Genomic DNA, 16,812 nt, shown 5'->3' with positions numbered 1-16,812 from the left:
TCTAACATGTATTGACTCAAGGGGTTAATACTTATCTAATTACGGTATGTTTTTAATGAAAAACAAAAAACAATTTTATATATATATATATATATATAGTATTGTGTGTAGCTCATAGAAACAACTATCCATGTTAATCCCACTTTGTAACACAATACATTGGGAAGAAATCCAAGGGGTGAACTCTTATGATACCCACTGTACCCACTGTCTATATTCATTATGCAGTTGTGTTTGTGTGTTCTTGTCCTATTAAGATGGGACAGGAACTTCTAATGTTTGTACAATCGAAAGCCCTCACTACCGAACCTTCACCCCACCACACACACCCGCACACCCACATTCCACTAGAGAAGCATTCTACTGCTGTCACAGGATTCCCCAATGGCACAGCCAATCAAGTCAAGTCGTCATATCATCTAGGACTCTTGGGCCACCAGCGAAGGCATTGCTCAAATCATTAGAAAGCTACACAGCGTCTCCATGGGATTTCTACCTTGTCTCTTCTCTCTCCTCCACTCTCTTGAGATTCACATTCTCTCTCTCTCTCTCTCTTTCTCTCTCTCTCTCTCTCTCTCTCTCTCTCTCTCTCTCCCTCTCTCTCTCTCTCTCTCTCTCTCTCTCACACACACACACGCAGATACACACATTGTTCCTCTTGATTTCTGTTTCCTCTTCAAGATCCAGTTGTCATTGGTATGGACTAAGGTGTCACTTCAGTCACCTGTCCAACAGCAGACTAGGTGAGAAATTTCACATTCTCTTTACTCGGCCACAAAACACACTTCCAAAAGTCAACCTCTGTTCTATTGTCACTTTTGAATTCATTAATGGTATGAATGAATGAAAGGAATGTAACAATATACCACAACAGATAATGACAAATGATGACAGGACAGAATACACATTTTTGTTGTAAATGTTTTGCATTGTCAGGGGGTCCTATGACTTGGCATGAATATTATTATTTGAGACGATCTAAGGTGGTATGTGAAGTGTGATCCATTTCTCACTTTCCAGCCATAGAAATGTCTACACGCTTCTTCATCCCACTTGAATAAGGGTCAAACAAGACCTCTATTCATGTCGTTTTAATAACTCAGCATAGCAATTTTTCAGTCCAGGCTCTGCAATAACATGCTATTTGTATATTTGTCTGCAGCAATGGCCTGCCCTACAACATCGAGCAGTCCCCCCCCACACACCACATTCACTTCAAAAGATGCCATTTTCATTACTCGGGTACACCAAGCTTTTCTTCCTGGAAATCTATGGAAACCTCCACACAGATCTGTACAATGCGTTTCAATGCCACTTTTAGTCTGGCAGACCCTGGAAGATGAGCAGTGTGCAGTTCAAGGGTATGGGTCCACACAAATACATGAAGAGTATATACATTTAAAGGGGCTAGGGAACAAAGAGGCTCTCCATTGCTTGATCACAAATGAAGCTATCCCTGTAGTTTTATCTGGTGCGCTGTATGTAGGCTATTTCATGTAGCCTGTAATGTACGGCCGTGTTCAAGCCCAGCAGAAGGGCCCTCTGCATATTGTATGTTCCCAATACTTCAACAGTCTTGCCATTGTTAACTTACATGTATTTCAAGTCGAAGCAAGCTGTACATGTTTTATACACTGAGTGTCCAGAACATTCCTGATGTTGAGTTGCACCCCCCCACCCCCTTTTTACCCTCAGAACAGCCTCAATTCGTGGGGGCATGGACTCTACAAGGTGTCGAAAGCATTCCACAGGGATGCTGGCCCATGTTGACTCCAATGCTTTCCACAGTTGTGTCAAGCTGGCTGGATGTCCTTTTGGCGGTGAACCATTCTTGATACACACTGGGAAAACCCAGCAGCATTGCAGTTCTAGACACAAACCAGTTCCACTGGCACCTACAACCCTGTTCAAAGGCACTTGAATATGTTGTATTGCCCATTCCCTCTATGAATGGCACACATACACAATCAATGTCTCAATTTTCTCAAGGCTTAAAAATCTTTCTTAATCCTGTCTCCTCCCCTTCATCTACACTGGTTGAAGTGGATTTAACAAGTGACATCAATAAGGGATTATAGCTTTCACCTGGACTCACCAGGTCAGCCTGTCATGGAAAGAACAGGTGTCCATAATGTTTAGTCTACTCATTGTATACGGTACATACTGTATTTATGACTGATGACGCTCAATGTACAGTTGTGCTCATATGTTGGCACCCTTGCCCTTTGCAGTGGAGTGCAATGGAGCAGAATGTTCTGTTTAATCTTTTCAAAACAAGTTGAATGGCTATTTTTTACCCTAAAAGCACCTGCAACTTATATAGTAAACGAGATTCAGCTGCTTCCAACCAAATGTATTTAAAATTCTTTTACATTTTGAATCATTAATCCAGTCCATTTTCTTTTACTTTAAGGTGAAACATCTACATTTCAGTTTCAATTTTGGAAATCAAACAAATTCACGTGAACACAAATTGTGTTTTTAATTTCAACTTATTTTAGACAAAATAGTTCAATATTTAAAGAAGTGCAAAGGGTGTCAACATATTTGAGCTCAACCGTAATCGCCTTGATCCACTTAAGCTATCTACAGCAGGACAAAAGCATGAAAATGAAATGCGGTTTGCTTACAGCAATACCAAGAAAAAGAATAGAACTGCAATGCTTCAAAAAAGGAAAATTACCAATGAAATAGCAATGAAAGGAATGGATGAAATAAATCAAAGGTCAAACCGATGGTCAAGTTTGATAACGACAACAGTGGTAGGCCTGATTACCAACAATGATGAGAGGAGGTGAGAGCCCTGGCGGAGTGGGGCCAGGAAAATAACCTCTCCCTCAACGTCAACAAAACAAAGGAGCTGATCGTGGACTTCAGTAGACAGAGGAGGGAGCACGCCCCTATCCACATCGATGGGGCCGAGTGAAGAGGGTCAAAAGCTTCAAGTTCCTCTGTGTGCACATCACTGACAAACTGAAATGGTCCCATCATATAGACAGCATGGTAAAGAAGGCACAACAGTGCCTCATCAACCTCAGGAGGCTGAATAAATTTGTCTTGGCCCCTAAGACCCTCACAAACTTACACAACCAGTATATATTTTGTAAATGACATCGCCGAAGTTGAGGATCAGTAGGATAGTCAGTTTTACGAGGGTATGTTTGGCAGCGTGAGTGAAGGAGGCTTTGTTGCGAAATAGGAAGCCGATTCTAGATTTAATTTTGTATTTGAGATGCTTAATGTGAGTCTGGAAGGAGAGTTTACAGTCTAGCCAGACACCTAGGCATTTGTAGTTGTCCACACATTCTAAGTCAGAACCGTCCAGAGTAGTGATGCTAGTCGGGCGGACGGGTGCGGGCAGCGATCGGTTGAAGCATGCATTTAGTTTTACTAGCGTTTAAGAGCAGTTGGAGGCCACAGAAGGAGTGTTGTACGGCATTGAAGCTCATTTGGAGGTTTGTTAACACAGTATCCATAGAAGGGCCAGATGTATATAGAATGGTGTCGTCTGCGTAGAGGTGGATCAAGGAATCACCCGCAGCAAGAGCAACATCATTGAGATATACAGAGAAAATAGTCAGCCCAAGAATGGAACCCTGTGGTACCCCCATAGAGACTGCCAGAGGTCCAGACAACAGGCCCTCCGATTTGACACACTGAACTCTATTTGAGAAGTAGTTGGTGAACCAGGCGAGACAGTCATTTGAGAAACCAAGGCTGTTGAGTCTGCCGATAAGAATACCATGATTGAGTCGAAAGCCTTGGCCAGGTCGATGAAGACGGCTGCACAGTACTGTCTTTTATCAATGGCGGTTATGATATCGTTTAGGACCTTGAGCATGGCTGAGGTGCACTCATGACCAGCTCAGAAACCAGATTGCACAGCGGAGAAGCTACGGTGGGATTCAAAATGGTCAGTGATCTGTTTGTTAACTTAGCTTTCGAAGACTTTGGAAAGGCAGGGCAGGATGGATATAGGTCTGCAAAACTTTGGGTCTAGAGTGTCACCCCCTTTGAAAAGGGAGATGACTGCGGCAGCTTTCCAATCTTTAGGAATCTCGGACGATACGAAAGAGAGGTTGAACAGACTAGTAATAGGGGCGGATAATGTTAGAAAGAGAGGGTCCAGATTGTCTAGCCCAGCTGAATTGTACGGGTCCAGGTTTTGCAGCTCTTTCAGAACATCTGCTATCTGGATTTGGGTGAAGGAGAAGCTGGGTAGGCTTGGGCAAGTTAGCTGCGGGGGGTGCGGAGCTGTTGGGATAGCCAGGAGGAAAGCATGGCCAACCGTAGAGAAATGCTTATTGAAATTCTCGATTATTGTGGATTTATCGGTGGTGACAGTGTTTCCTAGCCTCAGTGCAGTGGGCAGCTGGGAGGAGGTGCTCTTATTCTCCATGGACTTTAGAGTGACCCAGAACGTTTTGGAGTTATGTAAATGTATGGTTGAAAAAGCTAACCTTTGCTTTCCTAAATGACTGTGTGTATTGGTTCCTGACTTCCCTGAAAAGTTGCATATTGCGGGGACTATTCGATGCTAGTGCAGTACGGCACAGGATGTTTTTGTGCTGGTCGAGGGCAGTCAGGTCTGGAGTGAATCAAGGGCTATATCTGTTCTTAGTTCTACATTTTTTGAAAGGGGCATGCTTATTTAAGATGGTGAGGAAATGACTTTTAAAGAACAACCAGGCATCCTCTACTGACAGAATGAGGTTAATATCCTTTCAGGATACCCGGGCCAGGTTGATTAGAAAGGCCTGTTCACAGAAGAGTTTAAGGGAGCGTTTGACAGTGATGAGGGGTGGTCGTTTGACCGCGGACCCATAACGGATGCAGGCAATGTGGCAGTGATCGCTGAGATCCTGATTGAAAACAGCAGAGGTGTATTGGAGTGCAGGTTGGTCAGGATAATATCTATGAGGGTGCCCATGTTTACGGATTTAGGGTTGTACCTGGTGGGTTCCTTGATAATTTGTGTGAGGTTGAGGGCATCTAGCTTAGATTGTAGAACGGCCGGGGTGTTAAGCATATCCCAGTTTAGGTCACCTAGCAGAACGAACTCTGAAGATAGATAGGGGGCAATCAATTCACATATGGTGTGCAGGGCACAGCTGGGAGCTGAGAGGGGTCTATGACAGGCGGCAACAGTGAGAGACTTATTTCTGGAGAGATTCATTTTTAAAATTAGAAGCTCAATCTGTTTGAGCATAGACCTGGAAAGTATGACAGAAATTTGCAGGCTATCTCTGCAGTAGATTGCAACTCCTCCCCCTTTGGCAGTTCTATTCGGACAGAAAATGTTGTAGTTGGGGTTGGAAACCTCAGAATTTCTGGTGGCCTTCCTCAGCCAGGATTCAGACACGGCAAGGACATCAGGGTTGGCGGAATGTGCTTAAGCAGTGAGTAAAACAAACTTAGGGAGAAGGCTTCTGATGTTAACATGAATGAAACCAAGGCTTTTATGGTTACAGAAGTCAACAAATGAGAGCGCCTAGGGACACCCAGGGCCTGGGTTAAACTCTACATCACCCGAGGAACAGAGGAGGAGTAGGATGAGAAGTAGGATGAGGGTATAGCTAAAGGTTATCACAACTGGTCGTCTAGGGGACAGATAATAAAAGGAGCAGGTTTCTGTGTTTGGTAGAATAGATTCAGGGTATAATGTACAGACAGGGGTATGGAAGGGTGCGGGTACAGTAGAGGTAAACGTAGGCATTGAGCGATGATGAGAGAGGTTGCATCTCTGGAGGCACTAGTTATGCTAGGTGACGTGTGTGGGAAGTGGGACAAAAGAGGTATCTGAGGCATGTTGAGTGGGGCTAGGGGCTCCGCAGTAAAATAAAACAATGACAACTACCCTAAACAATAGTATACAAGGCATATTGACATTAGAAAGAGACATAAAGCGAGGCATAAAGCAATCACAGGTGTTGATTGGGAGAGCTAGCTAAGACAACAACGGGTAAGACAACAACAGCTAATCGGCTAAGACAACAGCATCAGGTAAAATGGCGATGAATGGGCAGAGAGGGTCAGTTAACTACACACAGGGCCTGAGTTCGAAGCTGGGGCTGGTCCAGTGAACAACAATAGATGAAACAGGGAAGCCGTTAGGTAGTTGTTACTACGCTAACAAGCAGGAGACACAGCGTTCGTAAAGATTGCAGGCCGGGGCTAGCAGAAGCGTCTTCACCGATATCCGGCAAAGGCTGGTTGAGGGCACAACGGATGGAATTACGTTGGAAGACCAGTTGTGATGGATCAACAGGGCTCCGTGTCGACAAAGGGTCCAGGCCAATTGGAAAAATAGGTATTGTACCTGGAGTAATTTAATTTGCTAGCCGGGAGATGCGCCTGGCTCGAGGCTAACTGGTGCTAGCTTCGGGACAAAGGCGTTATCCACTATAGCCACTCGGTAGCAGCTATCTAGCTGAGATGATCTGATGCAAAGGTCCAGAGCTTACGGCAAGAATCCGGTGATGTAGTGGCTTCTAGTCGTGTTAGTGAAGAGTCCAGGAGGCATCAGCTGTGTAGCGAGTGATCATAGGGTCCACTTAGCAGGCCGGGAGATGGGCCTAGCTCAAGGCTAGCTTCGGGGCTGGGTCACTCGGTAGCTGCTACCGAATCTCTTCTGTCTCTTCTGAACAGTTGATATTGAGATGGGTCTGTTACTTGAACTCTGTGAAGCATTTATTTTGGCTGCAATCTAAGGTGCAGTTAACTCTAATAAACTTTTCCTCTGCAGCAGAGGTAACTCTAGGTCTTCCTTTCATGTGGCGGTGCTCATGAGAACCAGTTTCATCATAGTGCTTGATGGTTTTTGCGACTGTACATGAAGAAACTTTCAAAGTTTTTGAAATGTTACGTATTGACTGACTTTCATGTCTTAAAGTAATGATGGAATGTCATTTATCTTTGCTTATTTGAGCTGTTCTTGCCATAATATGGACTTGGTCTTTTTCAAATAGAGCTATCTTCTATGTAGCGCTTGATGGTTTTTGAGACAGCACTTGAAGAAACTTTCAAAGTTCTTCAAAAATCCGTATTGACTGACCTTCATGTCTTAAATTAATGATGGACTGTCATTTCTCTTCGGTTATTTGAGCTGTTCTTGCGATAATATGAACTTGGTCTTTTTCAAATGGGGCTATCTTCTGTATACCACCCCTACCTTGTCCCAACACAACTGATTGGCTGAAACACATTAAGAAAGGAAAAAAATCCACAAATGACATTTTAACAAGGCTGTTAATTGAAATGCATTCCAGGTGACTACCCCATGAAGCTGGTTGAGAGAATGCCAAGAGCATGCAAAGCTGTCATCAAGGGTAAGGGTAGCTACTTTGAAGAATCTCAAATATAACATACACCCTTTTGGATACTACATGATTCCATGTGTTATTTCATAGTGTTGATGTCTTCACTCTCATACTACATTGTAGAAAATAGTACAAATAAAGAAAAACCCTGGAATGAGTAGGTGTGTCTAACCTTTTGACTAGTACTGTATATAAACTAAGCAAAAAAAGAAACGTCCTCTCACTGTCAACTGTGTTTATTTTCAGCAAACTTAACATGTGTAAATATTTGTATGAACATAACAAGATTCAACAACTGAGACATAAACTGAACAAGTTCCACAAACATGTGACTAACAAAAATGGAATGTGTCCCTGAACAAATGGGGGGTCAAAATCAAAAGTAACAGTCAGTATCTGGTGTGGCCGCCAGCTGAATTAAGCATTGCAGTGCATCTCCTCCTCATGGACTGCACCAGATTAGCCAGTTATTGCTGTGAGATGTTACTCCACTCTTCCACCAAGGCACACCTGCAAGTTCCCAGACATTTCTGGGGGGAATGACCCTAGCCCTCACCCTCTGATCCAACAGGTCCCAGATGTGCTTAATGGCAGAACACTGACATTCCTGTCTTGCAGAAAATCACCACAGAATGAGCAATATGGCTGGTGGCATTGTCATGCTGGAGGGTCATGTCAGGATGAGCCTGCAGGAAGGGTACCACATGAGGGGGGAGGATGTCTTCCCTGTAACGCACAACGTTGAGATTGCCTATAATGACAACAAGCTCAGTCCGATGATGCTGTGACACATCGTCCCAGATCATGACGGACCCTCCACCTCCAAATCGATCCCGCTCCAGAGTACAGGCCTCGGTGTAACACTCATTCCTTCAACGATAAACGCGAATCTGACCATCGCACCTGGTGAGACAAAACCATGAAGAGCACTTTTTTCCAGTCCTGTCTGGTCCAGCGACAGTGGGTTTGTGCCCATAGGCAACATTGTTGCCGGTGATGTCTGGTGAGGACCTGCCTTACAACAGGCCTACAAGACCTCAATCTAGCATCTCTCAGCCTATTGCGGATAGTCTGAGAACTAACGGAGGGATTGTGCATTCCTGGTGTAACTCGGGCAGTTGTTGTTGCCATCCTGTACCTGTCCTGCAGGTGTGATGTTCGGATGTACCGATCCTGTGCAGGTGTTGTTACACGTGGTCTGCCACTGCGAGGACAATCAGCTGTCCATCCTGTCTCCCATTTAAACTCAGTTTTTCACAATTCTTGACATCTAATCCAGTAAAAATTCCCTGTCTTAGGTCAGTTAGGATCACCACTTAATTTTAAGAATGTGAAGTGTCAGAATAATAGTAGAGAGAATGATTTCTTTCAGCTTTTATTTCTTTCATCACATTCCCAGAGGGGCAGAAGTTTACATACACTCAATTAGTATTTGGTAGCATTGCCTTTAAATTGTTTAACTTGGGTCAAACATTTCAGGTAGCCTTCCACAAGCTTCGCACAATAAGTTGGGTGAATTTTGGCCCATTCCTCCTGACAAAGCTGGTGTAACTGAGACAGGTTTGTAGGACTCCTTGCTCGCACACGCTTTTTCAGTTCTGCCCACAAATGTTCTATAGGATTGAGGTCAGGGTTTTGTGATGGTCACTCCAATACCTTGACTCTGTTGTCCTTAAGCTATTTTGTCACAACTTTGGAAGTATGCTTGGAGTCAATGTCCATTTAGAAGACCAATTTGCGACCAAGCTTTAACTTCTTGACTGATGTCTTGAGATGTTGCTCAATATATCCACATAATGTTCCTGCTTCATGATGCCATCTATTTTTGCACCAGTCCCTCCTGTAGCAAAGCACCCCACAACATGATGCTGCCACCCCAGTGCTTCACAGTTGGGATGGTGTTCTTCGGCTTGTAAGCCTCCCCTTTTTTCTCCAAACATAACGATGGTCATTATGGCCAAACAGTTCTATTTTTGTTTCATCAGACCCGAGAACATTTATCCAAAAAGTACGATCTTTGTCCCCATGTGCAGTTGCAAACCATAGTAAGGCTTTTTATTGCAACAATGGCTTTTTATTGCAACTTTTTAGAATCATAGTCGCACACCTCATGTCGCCTAGCCGATAGGCCTATATGTTTTAATAAGGTTTGCAACACAACTAAAGTTGTACCTAACTGCCATACACACGAGTTTTACGTTTGGGGGAGATAATTTTCACCAAAAAAAGCACCTTAAAAAAAATAAAAGCATTACATGCATAATTGCATTTGCATCACTTTTGATAATGGTGTTTGCCCGCTAATTTAAGCTAATGTTCTGATCTGTTGCGTTAGCCACATTGCGTAAAAAAAGTTTTTTTGATGCTAGTGGTTGTATTAATTTGGAATCTATCGCATCCCACAACTGTCCCAGACAATGTTTGGAATATTTATTTCTCACACAGAATAGAATTGGTTGACCTTTGTACTATGGGGGATAGTAGATTGACACAGGCTAGTGCTTTTGTTGTTTGTTGGGCCTACTCATCTTGCTGCCTGACAATACGTAAATGTGGACAGTTCTTCCAATATCTTGAATATGCACCTCGGAATTGGATAAGGATGGACGCAGTTGCATCCCCGATGTGTCTGTCTTCACTTATCCGATGACATGATGGAGCACGCAGCACTATGGAAGAACAGCACAAGTGCCAATGGCCGCAAAAGGCATGAATATTTTTTTAGGGTTCATTACGGCCACACAAAGGGGATGTCGCCGTGAAATTCTAGTCATTCTAGTCATTATCAAGTGCTTGTCAGATTGTACATATGACTGATGTAGTGTGTACAGTATGCGCAAGAAACAAATCTGAGCTCATGCCTTTCAAGCGACTTCTTTCGAATCATCATTAGAGTCGCATCATGCAGCCTTACATTGTATTAAGATCAAAACATACATCCCAATGTTTGTAGAACAACTAAAGTTATATTAATAACTCTAAATGAAGCATATAGGAACACCTTTTTCTTTCCTAACTGCTCAACACAGAATAGCCCCATGAGAAAATATCTATTTTATTTGATTTCCTTTCTATTTTATTCAGCTTTGATCAATTGTATTCTTCCCACTATAAAATAATGCCACGTAATTCTAAGCAAATCTTGTCTGCTAAATGAACTAGTGTAGCCCACAGCCATTTGGCACAGATCAGGACCTAACATAAGGACAACTCAGAGTATGCTATTCGGTTCGTCTGATATAGACTACATTTTCTTCCCATCATGCTTTAGACCTGGATTTATTGTGAAGTTGTAGGTTATATTACATGGATTATTCGACTTTTTAGAATGTAGATGTTCCAAAAGTCAGCATCAGTGGCTTGTAGGCTTTGTGTGGAAGCGAGGAGATGCTAAATGTGTTTATGTTAATTAACAGCCAATTACCATGAGAGCGACAGATGAAATTTCGTGACAGTCACAGCTCTAATCATGAGTTCAGATTTTTTTGCCCCCCCCCATCCCTACCAAAGTTACCCATCCTTGAAATAGTGCTTAGGATTCAGTGAATACAGTACTATATTGTCATTAATGTAGGCCTAGACATAGCTTGCTGTTACACACTGGAAGGAAGAGAGGAAGAGTTGAATGATAAGGAAATTGACCAAAGAGATAAATAAGAGAAACATAACAATATACTGTAGGCCACTCTTCCTGTCAGTGTCATGGTGTGACACCTGACGGTATCAAACATATGGAAACCACATGTTTAACTCTGTCCCATTTATTCCATTCCAGCCGTTACAATGGGCCTGTCCTCCTATAGTTCCTCCCACCAGCCTCTGCTGGTTGTGCATGGGTACCTAACAAATATGTGCTCTTTAAAAACGAACCATTGGAGTTGCAGTTCAAGCGTGTTTGTTGTGTCTTCGTAGCCATCACTGAATAAAGCCACTTCCCGAGACTTGGAGAAGGAGAGAATCTCCGGTGAAAATGTTATTTCATCAAAACAAGATTTTCCTTTGTTGTCATTTCAACCTGAGCTGTGTGAGTTATCATTCTTGACCTATCGTGTCGTGGTAAAGCCAAGGGTGGTAATGAGTCATTTTAGGCGGTTTCATCCAATGCCAAGTTGTTGATGTATTTTATTGTGTTTTTAAACACATTTCCTCGCAAGCACTTCTTAAAAGCATATATATAAAAAAATATTTTGGTTTATTGTGTGCCACAGCACATCGCCGGCTCTTGTGAATGAAGAACACAATGGAGCTGTGTAGAGAACAATGGGGGACTATTGATGCACACGGCTTTGGGAGAGAAGTGCTCAGCGGCGCCGACAAACTGTTATCGCGAGTCTCTTCTTCTGACCTCTGCTTACACGTCTGTGAGACATCTAAGATGATCTTTTATTTATTCATTGGAGCGCTGTATAGTTTCAATAAGTATACATAGGATGGATCACAAAGGACATCCTATTTATCAGAAATCAGGCCCCTTCGACTAGACAAAGTTCTTATTACAGTTTTTCTCAGTCGCTTTGGTGCATTTCTCACATCATCCCTAACATGTGCAAAATAATAAGTGCATTTCTCAGAACAATTTGTACATACTGCAATATACAATAGATATGTTTCTAAAGTTAGTCAGTCACTAAAAATCCTTAGTACATCTCTCAAAAGTAAATATTCATGCCAATGATCATGTCAGTGTCATCAGAATGATAAGTCATCGAGTCATTGTTCACGAACAAGGTCGTCAAAATGTTTAGGCATGTTGTCAATGTAACGGTGTACTTTGACAGTAGTACCTGATGTAAACTTAGGCTACAGTTTGAATGACAGTTACTGTATTGAAAATGCACAAGGCTGCACTTCTATGGCATATATCAATTTCAACAGTACTATTTACATATTACTGTATGTGGGTTATTGATTGAAAGAGACTGGACAACCCAAGGGGCACAAAGGAAAAAAAACTAAATTAGAAAGAAACACAGGAAACCACCCCTAAGGCACAACTTTGCCCGCAGCACTGTTGTGCTGTCTCTACACATCCAGACGTTCCTGTCTGTCGGCCCACATATTCTCATCCACATCACACCGGATATTTTCCCTTCCAATGCAACGTGGAAAGACTCTTTTGGAATGCCTTATCCATCCTCTGCAGGCGTCTACTGTGATGTCCTCACATGCTGCGTCCATTGCAGCCAGCAGGGTCATCTGTGTGTGTGGCTGACGATCGTACACCTTCCACCTCCATGCTGAAAATAACTCCTCAATTGGGTTAAGGAATGGTGAATAAGGTGGGAGGAATTCTATGAGCATCCTCGGGTGGGTCACAAACCATTGCCTTATGATGTTTGATCGATGGAAACTCACATTATCACAAATGACCACATACTTTGGCAAATCCTCTCTAAACAGACACCTCGCATCATCAGGGATGAGAGCCCCGTAGAGAGTCTCTAAAAAGTTGAGTAGATGCTGGGTGTTGTATGGCCCTATAAGGGGGATATGGGTTAGGACACCATGCTCTGAAATAGCAGCACACATGGTGATATTTCCTCCCCGTTGGCCTGGCAAATCCACAGTAGCTCTGTGACCGATGATATTCCGACCCCGCCTTCTGCATTTGGCCAGGTTGTAGCCAGCCTCATCCACGTATACAAAGTTGTGAGAGGGTTCACTTGATTCCAACTCCATTATACGCTATATCCCAGAACACACAGTTGAATTTGTTTTGGTAAGGAAGAGTGACATAAAATGTACATATATTGCATGTTCCTTCCACAGCAATGGAAATGTGTGCAGTTTATGCTTACTGTACTATGTATTACTATAAAATGTTGCTGTAAAGTAGTTACATAGATATATGTTTTAGCTGTACATACTGGTACCGTAGCTCCTTAACTCTGTCCTCATTCCTTAGGAATGGGACACGGTACAGCTGTTTCATACTCATCTGGTTTCTATGCAGCACCCTGTCGATGGTTGAGATGCTAACCGTATGGATGTTTTCAAAGACATCGTTGTCTTCTATAATGGTCCTTTGTATTTCCCTGAGTCTCATGGCATTGTTTGCTCGAACCATGGTCCAAATAGCCTCCTCCTGTTGAGGTGTGAAAAGGCGTCCTCTGCCACCGGTTTAAGGTAATCTTGCAGTCCTATGTGGGGAAAAATGCAGTGATGCATCGCACACTTTCACATAGACAAAAACTATGCGAACACACATTTTAGCATTGTAGGAAGTATACAGTATACTGCTTATATACAGTAACAGTGCACTGTACATTGGTGGACATACCTGTTCTCTCTTTGAAACTATTGAACTATTGAGGACACGGTTGATCTCCCAATATTCAGCTGCACCCTTCGACCCACCTCAGCCATTGTAAGGCCATGATTGACAACATGGTCTACAACAGTGGCCCTTATGTCATCAGATATGCGCCTATTTCCTCTTCTGCCTCTGTTTTGCCTTCCACCACGCATCCTTGCTCCTCTTCTTCCTCCTCTTGGCTGTTGACCCTGTTCGTTTCCTGGTCCATCCATTATTGGAAAATTGCAACTCTGTGTTGTGGTCTGTCTATATATGCTTGCCAATTTATTCTTCGTGAGATGCACCTTTGAGCAATTCAGACAACTGGTTGATTGTTGGTTGAACTAACACTTTACATTCCTTCATGAGTGAGGGTCAATTTCACCTGCACGATTAATCAATTCACGTTTTTGTACAAAAGGTCTAATAGAAATGTGTAAAACTATGCTTGACAGTTTATGACAAATAGTTCAACAATTGTGCATGTAATGGCTTATGCAAGGAACTAATGCCTAGATGTTTTGAGGGGTAAGACTATTCAACAGAGAACCATCTACTATATTTTGATCAACATGACATGAGCAATTGATAATGTGGAAAAAAGCTGACACTTGTACATTATCAATTGCAATTTGTTCAAAGGAATAAGAAATTGCTTTAATGATGTGCACAAGTGACTAGATGATTTGGAATTTGTACAAGTAGTATCAAGAATTGCAATTTTGATCTAAGAAATGCACCAAAGCGACTGAGAAACACTGTAACCTCAGGTAAAAACGTTGAATTTGAGATTAGAGTATATCATGGTTAGAAGGTATTATTCTTTGTTGACCTTTACCACCAAACTCAGGGAAGCAAGAAAGACCATGTCCTGATATGACTTTATTTACATTGACTTTTGTATTTTTTACAGTGGAAATTGTGGCCACCATGTCCTATATGAAGAAGACAAAGGACAAAACTGACAACACCTCTTTGTGACTACTCCTTATCCCCCACGAAGCAACTCTTCTTCTTGCCATCTTTATTGTAGCGAACTGATGAACTACAGATATAGGATCTTAATTTGATCACCCTGTTGCAGGATAACTGTCCTGCCATGCAGGACATTTTAAACTTTTATTGTATTTGAATTTTAAAAAGGCTTCTGAAATTTGTAATTTCCATTTAGAAATTGCAGACTTGATTTTACTTTAAGAAAAATATATCAACCCCTACAAAAAAAAACATGACTTATAATCCACATAATTCACATTTCCTGTTGCTGCAGGATCATTTTCCTGCTGTAGCATACTGCCTCAAATTAAGATCCTACATCTGTACAGTATTACCCTCTGAAATCAAATGGACTTATTTAATTTAGCGTCTCTAGGTTGCCTTTAATGAAGCAATGCATACAAAGTCAATTATTTCCGATCACTATTTACAAAAAATCTGCTATGTTTACACTAATCTTAAAGAGAGCCATGTCCCACATTGACTTAAGTGAAAACAGATGAGAGGGGTTGTTTATGATGACATCGCCGGAACCCAACTCCTCTAAAGGTGGGTTTGGGTCAGTTTCACAAAGATTATTCAACACTATCACTACGTACATACATCCTCTGCACTTATCATTGCCAACCTTCTTTAACTCAAATTTATGATCCATTTACATTGAACTCTACTTGCTTTTTGTTTGATAAAGAGAAATGCAAGGGTGCAAATCATTTTCGTGGTACTTCTTTCAAAATCAAATAGTATTTCCTTGGAAGTAGCAAAGATGATCGTTTTTCCCCCCTGCCAAACACATAGCTACTGATGCATACCCTTAACTGCGGTTTCCCAGACACAGATTAAGCTTAGTCCTGGACTGAAAAGCTATTTCAATAGATTCTCCATTGACTTTGACAATACTTTTTAGTCCAGGACTAAGCTTAATCTGTGTCAGGGAAACCGGCTTTTGGAACCTTTCACACTAGTGAAATCTCTCATTGAGTTGCTGCCCTCACATATTCCATCACAAAAGTTAAGACAACAGATTGATCTGCACATACTAAGTCGCTTTTATTAATACAGAACTGCATGCTACAGAGACTGTACAGCATAAACATTGATTCATTACAAAAACGTGGTTTTGGAACCATTTAAAATAACAGAAGAACAAAAAGAAAAGAAAAAAGAGCATAAAATAGAACAGGAACATCACAGCCGTTAAGGAAACATTCAAAAACTTTTCATCATTAGCATCTTATTAAACCAGAGAAGAAATCGACAGGTTACAGTCGCGTCATGTCAACTACAATGGTACCGAGTGGATGATTCTCTTGTAGCTTTTTTTTTTTTTTTTACAGCCTCTTGCAACATCAACATGCCTATTTTTTCTATCTACCTATGTGTAGTAGTGTACTTAAAAGTGGCAGTTTGTGTATTTTTTTTTGTAGTTATTTCATAGTTTTTTATGAACCTCCTAATAATATACATAATTTGGCCCATGTGGGTTTATACAGTATAATGTCTGTCTTTTATTCAGTTGAAATTTAAATTTGTATATTTGACAATTTGCTACCAAACACATTTGTTATAGCAACATTTATACTACATACATAGCAATCTATGTAACGTCACAGCAAAGTATGAAAAAAGAAAGACAAAGAAAATAAACGAACACAAACTGAAACCCCTACAGCGTGATTAGAGGCAGGAGAGAAAATTATCACAAAATTTGGCACGGAAAATCTGTACACAAATCTACAGTCCGGTAGAGATGGGACTGTGCAATAAAAAAGAAGGGCTTTAGACACTTCCCCAAACGACTGAAGACACGGTACCCACTGTCCCTTGGTGTTTCAAGTTTATTTTCTTCTTTTGTAAAATGGCTTATAGACGCATTTGTTGAAATGAAGTTGTGCATACCTCTGTTCGTGAAATCTACACAGTACATGGGGTGGAATCCAGGTTTTCAGTGAAGAAAAAAAATGTTAAAAAAAAAAAATGTTTTCAGGTTTTCAGTGAAGAAAAAAAAAGTTTTTATATAGTTGCTTACGTTAAGAAAAAAATATTTGTACAATGTATTAAGAAAAAGAACAGATTTTAAAATGGACAACATACAAGATACAACAAGCAATCTCTAAAGCAATAAATACTACTGGTCCTAGCGTTGTGACATTTTGTATTGAATACCGCAACCCCCCACCCACCCCAATAGACTTCCCCCCA

The sequence above is a fragment of the Oncorhynchus mykiss genome, chromosome 16, assembly GCF_013265735.2.
Source record: "Oncorhynchus mykiss isolate Arlee chromosome 16, USDA_OmykA_1.1, whole genome shotgun sequence".
In the NCBI taxonomy this organism is placed as follows: Eukaryota; Metazoa; Chordata; class Actinopteri; order Salmoniformes; family Salmonidae; genus Oncorhynchus; species Oncorhynchus mykiss.
The sequence above is the reverse complement of the archived record's forward strand: the minus strand, read 5'-3'. Positions refer to the sequence as shown.